The sequence below is a fragment of the Dryas octopetala genome, chromosome 2 (genome assembly GCF_963921425.1).
Source record: "Dryas octopetala chromosome 2, drDryOcto1.1, whole genome shotgun sequence".
Taxonomy (NCBI): Eukaryota; Viridiplantae; Streptophyta; class Magnoliopsida; order Rosales; family Rosaceae; genus Dryas; species Dryas octopetala.
Window position 1 is genome coordinate 1,549,942 of NC_141367.1, and position 11,952 is coordinate 1,561,893.

General features: G+C 35.2%; 1 protein-coding gene across 1 annotated transcript in view; it reads right to left on the reverse strand.

Moving 5' to 3' along the window:
- Nucleotides 1-11,952, reverse strand: part of LOC147292401 (uncharacterized) — a 61,378-nt gene that overhangs the window by 1,700 nt on the left and 47,726 nt on the right. The window lies entirely within an intron of this gene.

Here is an 11,952-nt window from a genome sequence, read left to right on the forward strand (position 1 = left end):
GCACGTACGATGCCGAATTTCTTAGGATATCATAGCTTATAGGGCTGGGAATGGGTCGGTTTTTACCCGACAACCAACCCATAATTAAGAGTCGGTTTCAACCAACAATCGACCCACAACCATCGATTATGTTGTCGGTTTTGGAAATTGGCGATAGTTGGTTACCCAAACAACTGACCTTATGGAATTAAAGCTGGGCCTTTGGTAGCTTGGGTTGTGTGTGAGTTTGGGGTGTGTGTGTGTGAGTGTAAAAAAATAACCCAAGCCCAAACCCAACTCCCAAGCCTCTTTCTCTCTCTTAGCTGACCATCGAATTCGAATCACTCTCTTAGTCTCAGCCACTTCGATTTCCTCTAGGCTCCAGTGCTCTCTCTCATCTCATCTGCTCTCATCACTCATCTTCTGCATCACCGGCGACCAAGCAAGCATCACCAGTGACCAAAATTGCACCATCTTCTTTCTCATTTGCCCAGTTGCCCAAAATCCCTAATTTTGAAATCCCTAATTTGCTATCATAAATCATGTAAGTTCATCTCTCATTTATCTCCTTCCAAGGCAAAGGCCTAAGTTTTATCAAGGTAGTACAAGTGCCCAAGTTGCAGTAGCAAGACTGCAAGAGGGCTAGAGTTTGGTAGTTTGGTTTGATTTATTTTTGATGCATTTGTTTAGAGCTTTTGGTAGTTTTGTGTTGTCACACCCCAAACCTAAATAAAGCCTAATATTTTGAAGTGAAGTGTGACTTACGTCTTAATCGTAGATTAATAAAATTGTTTCTACAAATAAAATGTGAAAAGAAGATAAAATAAAATAAAATGAATAATTTAGGAAACTAATTAAAATAAGTGTGCAAATAAACTTTATTTAGCAAACTACTATTTCAAGAGTACCACATAAGATGTTCATCTTCTTAGATATTACAATTTATTGATAATAAAACAAAGCATGACACTCCAGCAAATTCTCTAAATTCCACTTGAGTATTTCACATCATATATCAGTCATATTTTTGTCACCTGCACAATCTCTTAGGGTGTGAAATTTTAAGGCTCAGTAGGGTATAATGATCCCTCATGACCAGTTATCACAATTAATCAATGCCTCAGTAACAAAAAAGAAAATAGATAATGATTACAGTTATATGCAATAAAAATGCATGTACTCACTCTTTATCTATTCTCGTTGACCATATATAAGACAAACAGGCCTACGTACACGTCCCATACCGTGCATCTTACCACTGTGGCCGGCCCCGAATGTCTCATGTATGAGCCAACACTCATCCGTCCTTTAACCTCAAATATGTTTCATATTATTCTTTCCAGTTTTCCTTCAATCACAACAATTCTTTCACAAATCATGAGACCACCAAGGCCATCCATTTTCCCTTTGGTGTCTCAATTAATCGTTTTATTATCACTGTACACAACCACACTTTCCTTATGCATTTATGATTGTGCATGCAAAGATGAACAATGCATATGTAGAGAGGTTGAATTGTACATGAATGATAAACCAATCTTATACAATTTGAATGTATCACAGACTTAAGAAATTTCACAGTGCACACCCATGATATCAATAATAACAAGATTAATAATAAAAGTTTATCCACTAATATAGTAATACAAATAAATGAACTTAATACATTTAATAAAGAAATATCATCACAAGAAAATAAATCACACAATATGACACAAAGATTAATTGTAATATAGTCTAATCATTCAGGAATAGAGACCCAACCTTAATTTCTTAAGCACGGGTTCCCTCTCGATCTGTTTCTACGTGCTCGAGTTTAAGAAAATTTAAAATTGTATAGTTTAGATAAAAATTAATTAAATTTAAATTTTTCTCACCTTTTTTTTAAGGGAGTATAACTCATACTCTAATTTAGAGGTGTTTGATTGACTTGAAACTAGTACCATTAGACTTGTATCAAAAAATGGAGTTGGGAGGGTCAGAAATTAGGCGACGAAAGTCACTGAAAACAGCTGCCACGCGCCGGCGGTGCGAGTGGGGGTTGTTGGCCAGTCACTATTGATCATCTTCCTACTCAGCCCCTGTTTTCCAGAATTTTTTTGTTAATTTTACCTCGAGTTTAAACCTATCAAATCTCTACCAAATTCTGTAATCTACCCTCATTTTGCAGCTATGCATCTCCTCTTTACAACCATATAAATAGATCTCAAAACAGAGTTCTAGAACTCCAGTTATAAGGCCCGAAAGTAGGCCATATGAAACTGCGAATTTTTATGGAAAAATTTTTAGATTTTAGATTTTTCCTTGTTTTTCATTTTTTTATTTAATTTTAAACCTCAAAACATGTTCCTAGGGCTATAATAAGGTTATATGCAAGGAGCAAAATTTTGGTTTCGAGAAAATTTTTGATGGAAATTTCGATTTCAACAAAATTAGACAAAAACGACGAAAATTGCTATCAAAATACGGAAATTTTAAATGAAACTTGATCATATGTTTATTTAACATATTATCTACTATATTGATAAAAAAAAAATTGAAGAAACCAAATTATATAGTAAGGTTCATGTGATATAATGTGAATATAATACACGCTAGAGGTAAATATTGTTAAAAAAATAGGTCACTAATTAATAATTATATAAATAACACCTCAAATTTATTTATATTACAATATTAAATCATGAATTAAATAATTATTCAATAAGATGAATATAATACGTGTTGAAGGCAAATACTAATAAATAAAAAAGGTTCACTAATTAACAATTACATAAAAATGACATTTTTTAAGGGATATTTAATCATTTTGAATCCAATTGTTCTTAAAACATACGTGGACAAATAAGGAAATGACATGTATTGTTATTTTCTAAACCCTTTAACCCAATAACCAAACACAATCCAAATAGATTGTGATATCTCGGAAAGTTGGTTTATAATTTATTTTGGAGTAAATAGTGATTTATTGATAATTATCTTGTTAATTTGGAGATATTAGAATTTTTCTGAGGAATTTTGGAAGACAATAAATGAATTTAAAGTCGTAGAAAAATAGGATTTATTGAGATGAGCTCACGAAATTTTACAGAACGTTTTTCGAACCTCGAAGTTAATTTTTGTGAGTTATTTGGATTTTAAGTAATTTCGGCCTAAACCCATTTTTAAGTGATACCAATCAACCCTAAACCCTTTTTTTTTTTCTTTTTTTTTGTTTTCTTTCCTTTGTTTTTTCTTTTCTTTCCTTTCTTTTCCTCCAGTGACTCTCTCTTCTTCCCTCTCATTTCTCTCTCCTAGTCCACCAGCTATCAGGAAGACAAGAACCTAGCTTCCAGGCGCATATCTTCTCTTCCTCCTCTCCCTCTTCTCCCTCCCAGATCTCTTCTCTCTCTTCTTCTGACTCTATCTTCGATTTGCCGCCGGTGCCACCCTCCTCTGATTGGCGACGCGACCGGCTCGCCTCTTCCTCCCCTCTGGTCTCTGCCTCCTGCTGAAATTTGAACGAAAAATGTTTGGGGTGGTGTTAAAATTTTCATACAAAAAAAAAACGAAATTTTACTCCAAGGTTATATGTGACTTATTTTTAGTTTTACAATATTAAACAAATGTGTGTAAACAAAAATTTAAAACAAAAGTTTTAGAAGAAAATTTGATAAGGACACCCATGTTTCCATAGCTTCCTTGAGCTCACCATCCTTTTTACCCCCTTGTCTTAAATAGAGGCTAAAAGTTGTCATTCCTACGGTAAAAAAAAAAAAAACCACAAAGACTAAAAAGGTTAGTTTAAGTTACTCTAAAAACAAACTTCTAAGAAGGAGAAAGTTTCAATTTTAACTCTAACCTTCCAAAGTTTCCTCTCTCTCTCTCTCTCTCCTTCTCTGTTTTTTTTTTTTTTTCCATTGCTTAAGAGTGCTCTTAAGCTCACACCAGCTCCTCTATTTATAGCCATTCGTCTTGGTTCAAGTAACCATTTAGTTGGCTCATATAGCTATGGTAAACTTAAGCTAATCATTGCTAAGATGGTGACTCATCCCTCTAAAGAAATCAGCACCCTTGACCAAATGGCTTATGTGTTCTTATGAAAGAGTAGTGATGGACTTTGGTTTTATCTTTAATCTTCTTTCATTTTTTTTTTAATTGGGCTTTTAACTTATTTAAAACACATCTTTACTTGGGCTAAAAGGGGGTAGCCCAAAGTTAAAAAATTTAACGCATTTTAAACCCATATCTATATTTAATTATGTATATAATTTTATTTATTATTATTATTTTTTTTTTAGGACATTACAGGTGTTGTGTTTGGCAGCAGGCAAGCTATAGTTGTTTACTTTTATGTTCCTAATTCCTATACTATTTTTTTAATTTGTTGGTTAGTAAGTTCCTATAATTTGTTGGCAGCAGGCAACCTATAGTAAATGTGGATGTGTCCACCAGCTGGTTTTATCAAGTTAAATGTGGATATGGAGGCTTGGAGCTGTCCAGACATAGATAGCTCTCCGAGGTTTGGGTGCAGTATTCAGAGATAATCATGGCTTATTAATGCTTGTTGCCTCATAGGGTGTGTCTGGTTCTTTCTCACCTATATATGGCAGCAGAGATTATGGCTGCATCTTGGGGATTATGCCTTGCCATTTAGTTGGGTTTCAGGAAGAATAATGCTATTCTTACCACATTTCTTATACCACATTCTTATACCATCTCACGTGTCATTACTTTATTGGACAAAGTTTTTCTTTTTCTTTTTGGGTTTTTATTTTTATTTTTTAGTATCCAATGTATGAATGCCATGTAAGTTGCCACATAAGGTGGTATGAAATTATGGTATAAAAATGTGGTATATCTAGCACTACTGTTTCAGGAAAATGGGGTGAGAAATGGATGCCAAAAATGTAATTGCAGCCCTTTCAGCTGATGGAGAGTCTTGGCACGCTGAAGGTGCTCTAATTAAAAGATGAAGCTAAACTGTTATTTGGTCATTTTACTTCTATTATTCGTAATTATATACCTCGCACGATGAGGTAATCGGGCAGCGCATCTTCTTGCTGAGAATGCGCTTATGTTTACCAAACTTCATGTTTGGATAGAAGATGGCCACCTTAGCTTCATGATGTAATTATCTTGGATGTTCAACATCCTTAATAAAGTATTTTATAAAATGCACTCTTGGTTTATTTATTTTTTACGTTTTCTCATGTTAATCCACGATCTAAATTTTGTCTCACTATATTTGAATTTGTTTTTGACGTGTCCCATTCTGGTCCATTCCATCACTTTTGGTGTAACGGCGTTTATTTTCGTCACATGCCGCACACTTGGGCTTCTTTTGAGGGCAAAAATGACTTTTCATGGGAATATTATTCTCCAATCAACCAAAACAAAAACTAAAAAAGTAAAAATAAAATATAAATAAATTATAAAAGCAAAAAAAAAAACTTAAAACCTAATAATTAAATTAACAAAACAAAAAACAAGCCTCAACCTTCTTCCTTTTCTATTTCTTTCTTATTCTTGTTCGATTTGCAGCTCTCTCAACTTCTTTATGCAAATCACAAACAAATTTCATCATTTCATCAAACAATGAATTTATAGCCACAAGAAACATAAACATAAATATCATTACAACTAGCACATCAAATTGATCAGAGAAACAAAAATAGCAATATGGGTTCGCTCAAAACAACCCCATAAAGCAAATTCCAATCTAGCTTTCCTCCTCCTTTTTCTTCTTCTTCTTCCTTCTCTATTTCTTTCTTGTTCTTGTTCGATTTGCAACTCTCTCCTCCTTATTTTTCTTCTTCGGCGATGATGCCACCTCCCTTATCCAAAATCGACGCCTCCATCGTCACCATCGTCGATCCACTAGGCTGACCCAGAAGATGTGAGAATCTACAAAGCCCGCGCGAGTTACTGCCATTGCCAACTCGCCGAGTTCCGTCTTCGTCGCGTTTAATTAGGGAATGATCCATGGGTTTATTTACAGGACAAGAACCCAAGCTTGGAGACCACAAATGGAGGTGGCGATAGTAGTAGTGTACTTCATTTTTATAGAAATTAAGCAAGTGTTTGTGGGAATGGATGGTGGGTTAGAGGTTTGGAGTTCTTGGTTCATTTTTTTCAGAGTAAGAGAAAATAAAATAAAAACAATGATAATGATAATGATTTAAATTAGGGTTAAATACCAAAATGGTTCATAAACTTTACAATGAATCTCAATTTAGTCCACTAACTATTAAAATTGTCAATTTGGTCCACGAACTTTTCAGGTTGTACCAAAGCAGTACAAACGTTAACTTTCAGCGAAAAATTTAACAAAAACTGGTCATATGCACAACAAGTGACCACATTTTCAGAGCCATTTCAATTCATTCATCACATTTTTATGTGACAAATTCCATTAATTTTCGTATGGAAGTTAACGTTTGTACTGTTTTGATACAACTTGGAAAGTTCGTAGATCAAATTGACATTTTTTATAGTAAATAGACCAAATTGAAATTCACTGTAAAGTTCGTGTACCATTTTATCATTATGTTTGTGGGAATGGATGGTGGGTTAGGACTTAGAAGTTGATCTTCCCACAAAAAGTCTTTTTTGCCTTCAAAAGAAGCCCACATGTGCGAACGGCTGTTACACTAAAAGTGACGGAATTGACTAAAATGGGATAGTTAAAGATAAATTGGACTATAGTGAGACAAACTTTAGATCGTAAACCAATATGAGAAAAGATAAAAAATAAGTAGATCAATTATGCATTTTACTCTTACAAATATATATATATATATATATATATATACACACACACACACAAATAAATTGATAATAAGAGGCCATTCATTTTGCACCCTTTAAGCCATGTGTCATTACAAGGCTACAAGATCGAGCTGTGTATATATTAAAACTCATAAATTTCTTAAGAAAAACAGTATACGAGGAAAATGGAAAAAGGCACACATTTTAGCTTCCAATATGAAATTATTAAGAAAAAAAAAAAATATATATATATATATATATAAGGGTGGTTAGCTTCATATTAACTTGATAACCAATTAACTTTAAAGTATTTTTGTAACCAACACATACAATAATTTATGCTTTTTAAAAGTCCACAAACATTGGTCATATACTAAAGCACCAATCAAGTATATACTTTCGCTACTAGAATGTCCTTTGTTTTCCAAACTTGAATGCTTCAAATATGTTGAATCAGTTTCATGTGCACAAATTTTGTAGGGTATTAAGTTATGCCATTAGCAATTTTTTGAGCCAATAGTGGATCAAAGGTCTGATAAACAAGTCTCATACCAAAAAAAAAAAAAAAAATGGGGGAGGACAAGTAATTTGGGCAACCCCAACTTTTCTAGATAAATAATTAATGAACCTCTAAGGTATGCGATTTCTCTACTCACTCCAATGCCATTTGAATTATTACTCATGTACATGAGTAACAAAGATTTTGTAGCGTAAGTTACGTAATAAAACAATTTAATGAAAATTATGGAATCCATTCCCATTTACAATCATAAAGGCTTGAATATATTTCATTTCTTGAGAAAAAAAAAATATGGTAATTCGTGGAGAAGTCTACATTTTCGTGGATCAGCTAGGTATATATGCTAAATTAATATACAACTGTATATAAATATTCTCAGCTGATTTTGCACTAACACAACCATATATATAATTAAGATGGTCTGATGGGGACAGCTTTGATGTTTTATTTGGTGTGTTTGTTATTTCAAGTTCACTCTGTCTGCATTGATATTCAAGTTCTTTTAATTATCAATTTATCACCTAAGTTATGTATAACGACCACCAAATTAATTTGGTTTGATGAGTGTTGATGCAAATTCTCGTGAGGTAGATGCAACAACTTAGAAACTCTGATCTGGCTGATCAGATGCTTTGCTGGATGATGAAGTGGATGTTGATTGAGATCTTCCTGCAAAAGAAACAAGATCAAAGGAGATGGACCGGTGTGGTACCAGCCAAACACGCTCCGATGATGAAATCAGTCATGGTGTTTGATGGTGGATGAGGAAGAACAGAGGATGAACTTGGGAGAATTGGAAGAACAAGGCAAATGTTCTGAGTTATTCTCAGCAAGTTGGGTAAGCTCTTTGGTGAGTGGGAATTTTTGTGTGAGTGTTTGTGAGTAGATTCGTAGATCCTCATTTTGTGCATATATGGTGCCTTATATAGGCAAAGGAAGACTTAATGAATAAGTTACCTGCATGTGAATGAATGGTTGCCAGAGACCCATGCACCTGGTCAGACCTAGTTGCATGCTTAGCTGCTTACTTCCTCAGCATTCAATGCTGCATTGAATGCCCTATTAAATGCAAGGTTGGAGGGTTCAGGCAAACTGCCCCAGTAGTCATGAATGCAGACTGGATATTCTATCTGTCAGAAGATTTGTGTCAGGTGCATTTAAGTGTGGCGGTTCGTCCCAGCATGATCTTCCCGGGAATGGCGGCGGAGTGCCGAGCCGAGCCGATACGAACACATGTTTCTTATGCATAGACATGAAGTCCATGTGTGGTCGGATCGGAAATGGGATTCCAGACCGAGCCGGTCCAGTAGACGAGGGTCTTTCCGAGCCCTAACTGGTTGACTCCAGAACTCGGATGGAGACCGTCCCATGTGCCGAGCCGAGCCGAACTGGGATGACCGTGGAAAGGTGGACACTCGATCCCTTGGAAGATCATCGGTTCGGCTCGGACCGAACATGGTGGGCCCGGCGTAGAAACTCGGTCTGAGCTGGCAGAGGAAATGCTGATCAGTGATGATGTGGAGGTCAAAGTTTGAACACAGAGAGTCAACTCCGAGGTGGGTGTTGTCCAGCCACGTGTCGAGCCGTGATTGGCTGTTCGGATAGATGTGGATTTTCCCACAAACAATGAGTACTCAAATCTGTTGCTATTCCAGACTATATCTATAGTCGGTCCTAGAGATTTTTTGAGCTGTACAAAAATAGAAATTGGGACACCCCGTTATACAAAGAAACTATATATGATGATCTAATAGATCAGAAAATACTATTTGCAATCTTCCGAAAGCTTTTCGCACTTCTCTAAAAAAATGCAAATAAATACAAATAACGTTCCAGAGTGCAAATAACACTGCTATTATGAAAGTGTTATTTGCACTCTTGTAATGAGTCTAAGAAAAAAAATCCTATATGCAATTATGCGAATGAAGTGCAGGTGTTATTTTTACGTGTCTAGAGGAATATAAGAAAAAATCTATATGCAAATTGCAATTATGTAAATGTTCCGCTTTAACAGAAAATAATATTTGGGTTAATTTCAGTTCAGTACCTCAAGTTTGCTTAAAATTTCAATTTAGTACCTCATGTTTAAAATCTTGCAATGTCATACCTCATCTTTCCAATTTATTGCAATGTCATATCTCCGTTAGTATGACTGTTAAGAAATCTTCTAAATGCTGATGTTGTACTTACGTGGCACTCTCACAATATATGCTGACTGGATGCCACGTGATTTGACAACATGACACATCATGCCAGGTGACATAAAAAATAATTTAAAATCTAAAAATTTAAAAATAATTATGTGGCATGATGTGCCATGTTTCTAGATTTTTAATTATTTTTATGTCACGTGGCCTGTTATCAGACCACGTGGCATCTAGTCATCATTGTGGGAGTGTCATGTAAGTGTCACATCAGCTTTTAACAGATCTCTTAACAGTCATACTGACGGTGGTATGACATTGCAACAAATTGGAAAAATGAAGTATGACATTGCAAGATTTTGAACATGAGGTACTAGATTGAAATTTGAAGTAAACTTGAGGTACTAAATTGAAATTAACCCATAATATTTCTACCATTTGCATATTTCTTCAGAACATAGACAAGCTTCCATATTGCACTAAGTTTGCTCCACTCCAGGGCATAAACTATTGTTCACACTTCACAGGCATGGTTACTTTTTACCCAAAATAGGTATAGAAGAACCAGAGCAACTGGCTCAATAGATTTCAATTAAAGACAAATTTTTCAGATGATTGAGAAACCAGATATATACAATGATCTTTGTTTCATCAAAAAGATACAATGATCTTGGTTTTGAGATGGCTGGACAATCTAATAAGCTGTGATGAACTTAATTAGCATATCAAGTGAGACTGTAATGAACCATGACATAAACCAAATTGCCAAAATTGCAGAAGTTTTGACCAACTTGAAGTCATAAGAGGCTTCAATATTCTTAATTTCCTTCAAAATGTAACATTGTGGTCTTTACATGATTAAGTGGAGCAAGCACCATTTCCACAGAGATATATATATGCAGAACATCCCCCATGTCAATTTAGGTGCAAGTTGTGGGCAAAAGCAAAAGTTGCACACAGCTGAATAGGATGCATTTCCAAATAGGATGACCTTTTGCTTTCTTTTGAAAGGAAGAGAGAGAGAGAGAGAGAGAGAGAGAGAGAGAGAGAGAGAGAGAGAGAGAGAGAGAGAGAGAGAGATTGAGATTGAGGTAATCTGAAGTACAACCTATAATGCATTGCAAAATTAATATTCAATGAAAAGGGGTGAGAGACCACAAACAATATATTGATGCTGCAACATTGATGGTACATTTGAACTTGGAAATGATGGTGAAAGAAGCTGGTTTTCAATGCTATACCTAATACCATAAATGCCACATACCCTGTCACAATCCTACAACATAAGTTGAACTGGAATATTGCTTGGAGTATAATCTATGTGCCAACAAACAGAAAGGACTACAGTGATTTTTTGTTCTAAGCTTGATAATTCAATGTGCATGTCAGAATAGTAAGACCTTGGTGTACCAATTAATGATGTGATGCAACTAGGTTGGGTTTGAATTTCCCACAATATTAAGCATGTTGCTAGATAAATAGGCAAAATGTACAAAACTAGCTAATTGGTGATTGGGGCAAGGTTTAAGCAGACCAATATCAAAATTCTAAGAAAATTTTGTGGATGATATTGCTTAAAGAAAGAGTAGTTCACTGGGGCTACTGGGTGTCTGTCAAACTTCAATTGAGAACAGAGTCCACTTGTTTTTAAAATGCAGCTTTTGTCTCATGCTGAAAGTTATAAGTTCTTGAGTGGCTTATGAATCTCCAAAAGAAAGCTATCTTCAGTGTGGTTCTCAAACCATTTTGGGCCAGGATTATAGCCTTGTACATAACATTTGGATGGAAAGGAGTGAAAGGATCCAAGTTCACATGTATAAGACTGAGGAGCAACTGCTTCAGAAAGCTATTAGAATTAGAGTTCCTGATTGGAAAGAGTTTCTTGGGTCTCAAGCCATTAGTTGTATTAGTAATCAAGCCATTAGTTGGGTTTTCTTTTCTGTTTTTGTTTGGCTCTGCTTTGGAATTTATTATGCTGTTTTGCTTTTCCTCTGTATTCTGCAGGTTGGTTTGTACTTTGTACTGTTTTGAAGAGTTTTTCTTTGATTGAATAGATTCTTATAACATGACCAAAAAAAAGAATAGATTCTTATCCATAAACCAGTCAAACATACCATATTTTGTTCACTTCTTTTTTTTTCTTTTGGCTTTTAGAAAGGGAGCAAGCAAAGTGCCAAAGTATGGTCAGAGTGCATTTCAGAGAGCCCATTTCTTTAGCAAGAACTTGAATGTAATACAAGTTAAACGTCTACTTCTCCAGTAGCCTGTGGGCCTGTGGCAGTGCTAAAACCTCTCAACACTTCAGCACCACATTAGAGGGGAAACAAAAGAAAAGCCAATGTCACAACCCATGCACACTGTCATGAAAATCAACCTCCTATAACCATTTGTGACAATCTAAGTAGATTTTGATGGTAATTGTGTGCAGTAATCATCTAAGAGAAGGATAAGAGCATATAGAGGCGTTGTAGCTCTTGCTCAAATTGCTACCACATGCACTAACTTTATCATGCATAACCTGCCAAATTGTAAACTTTTCATCCGCACGGACATGGGATG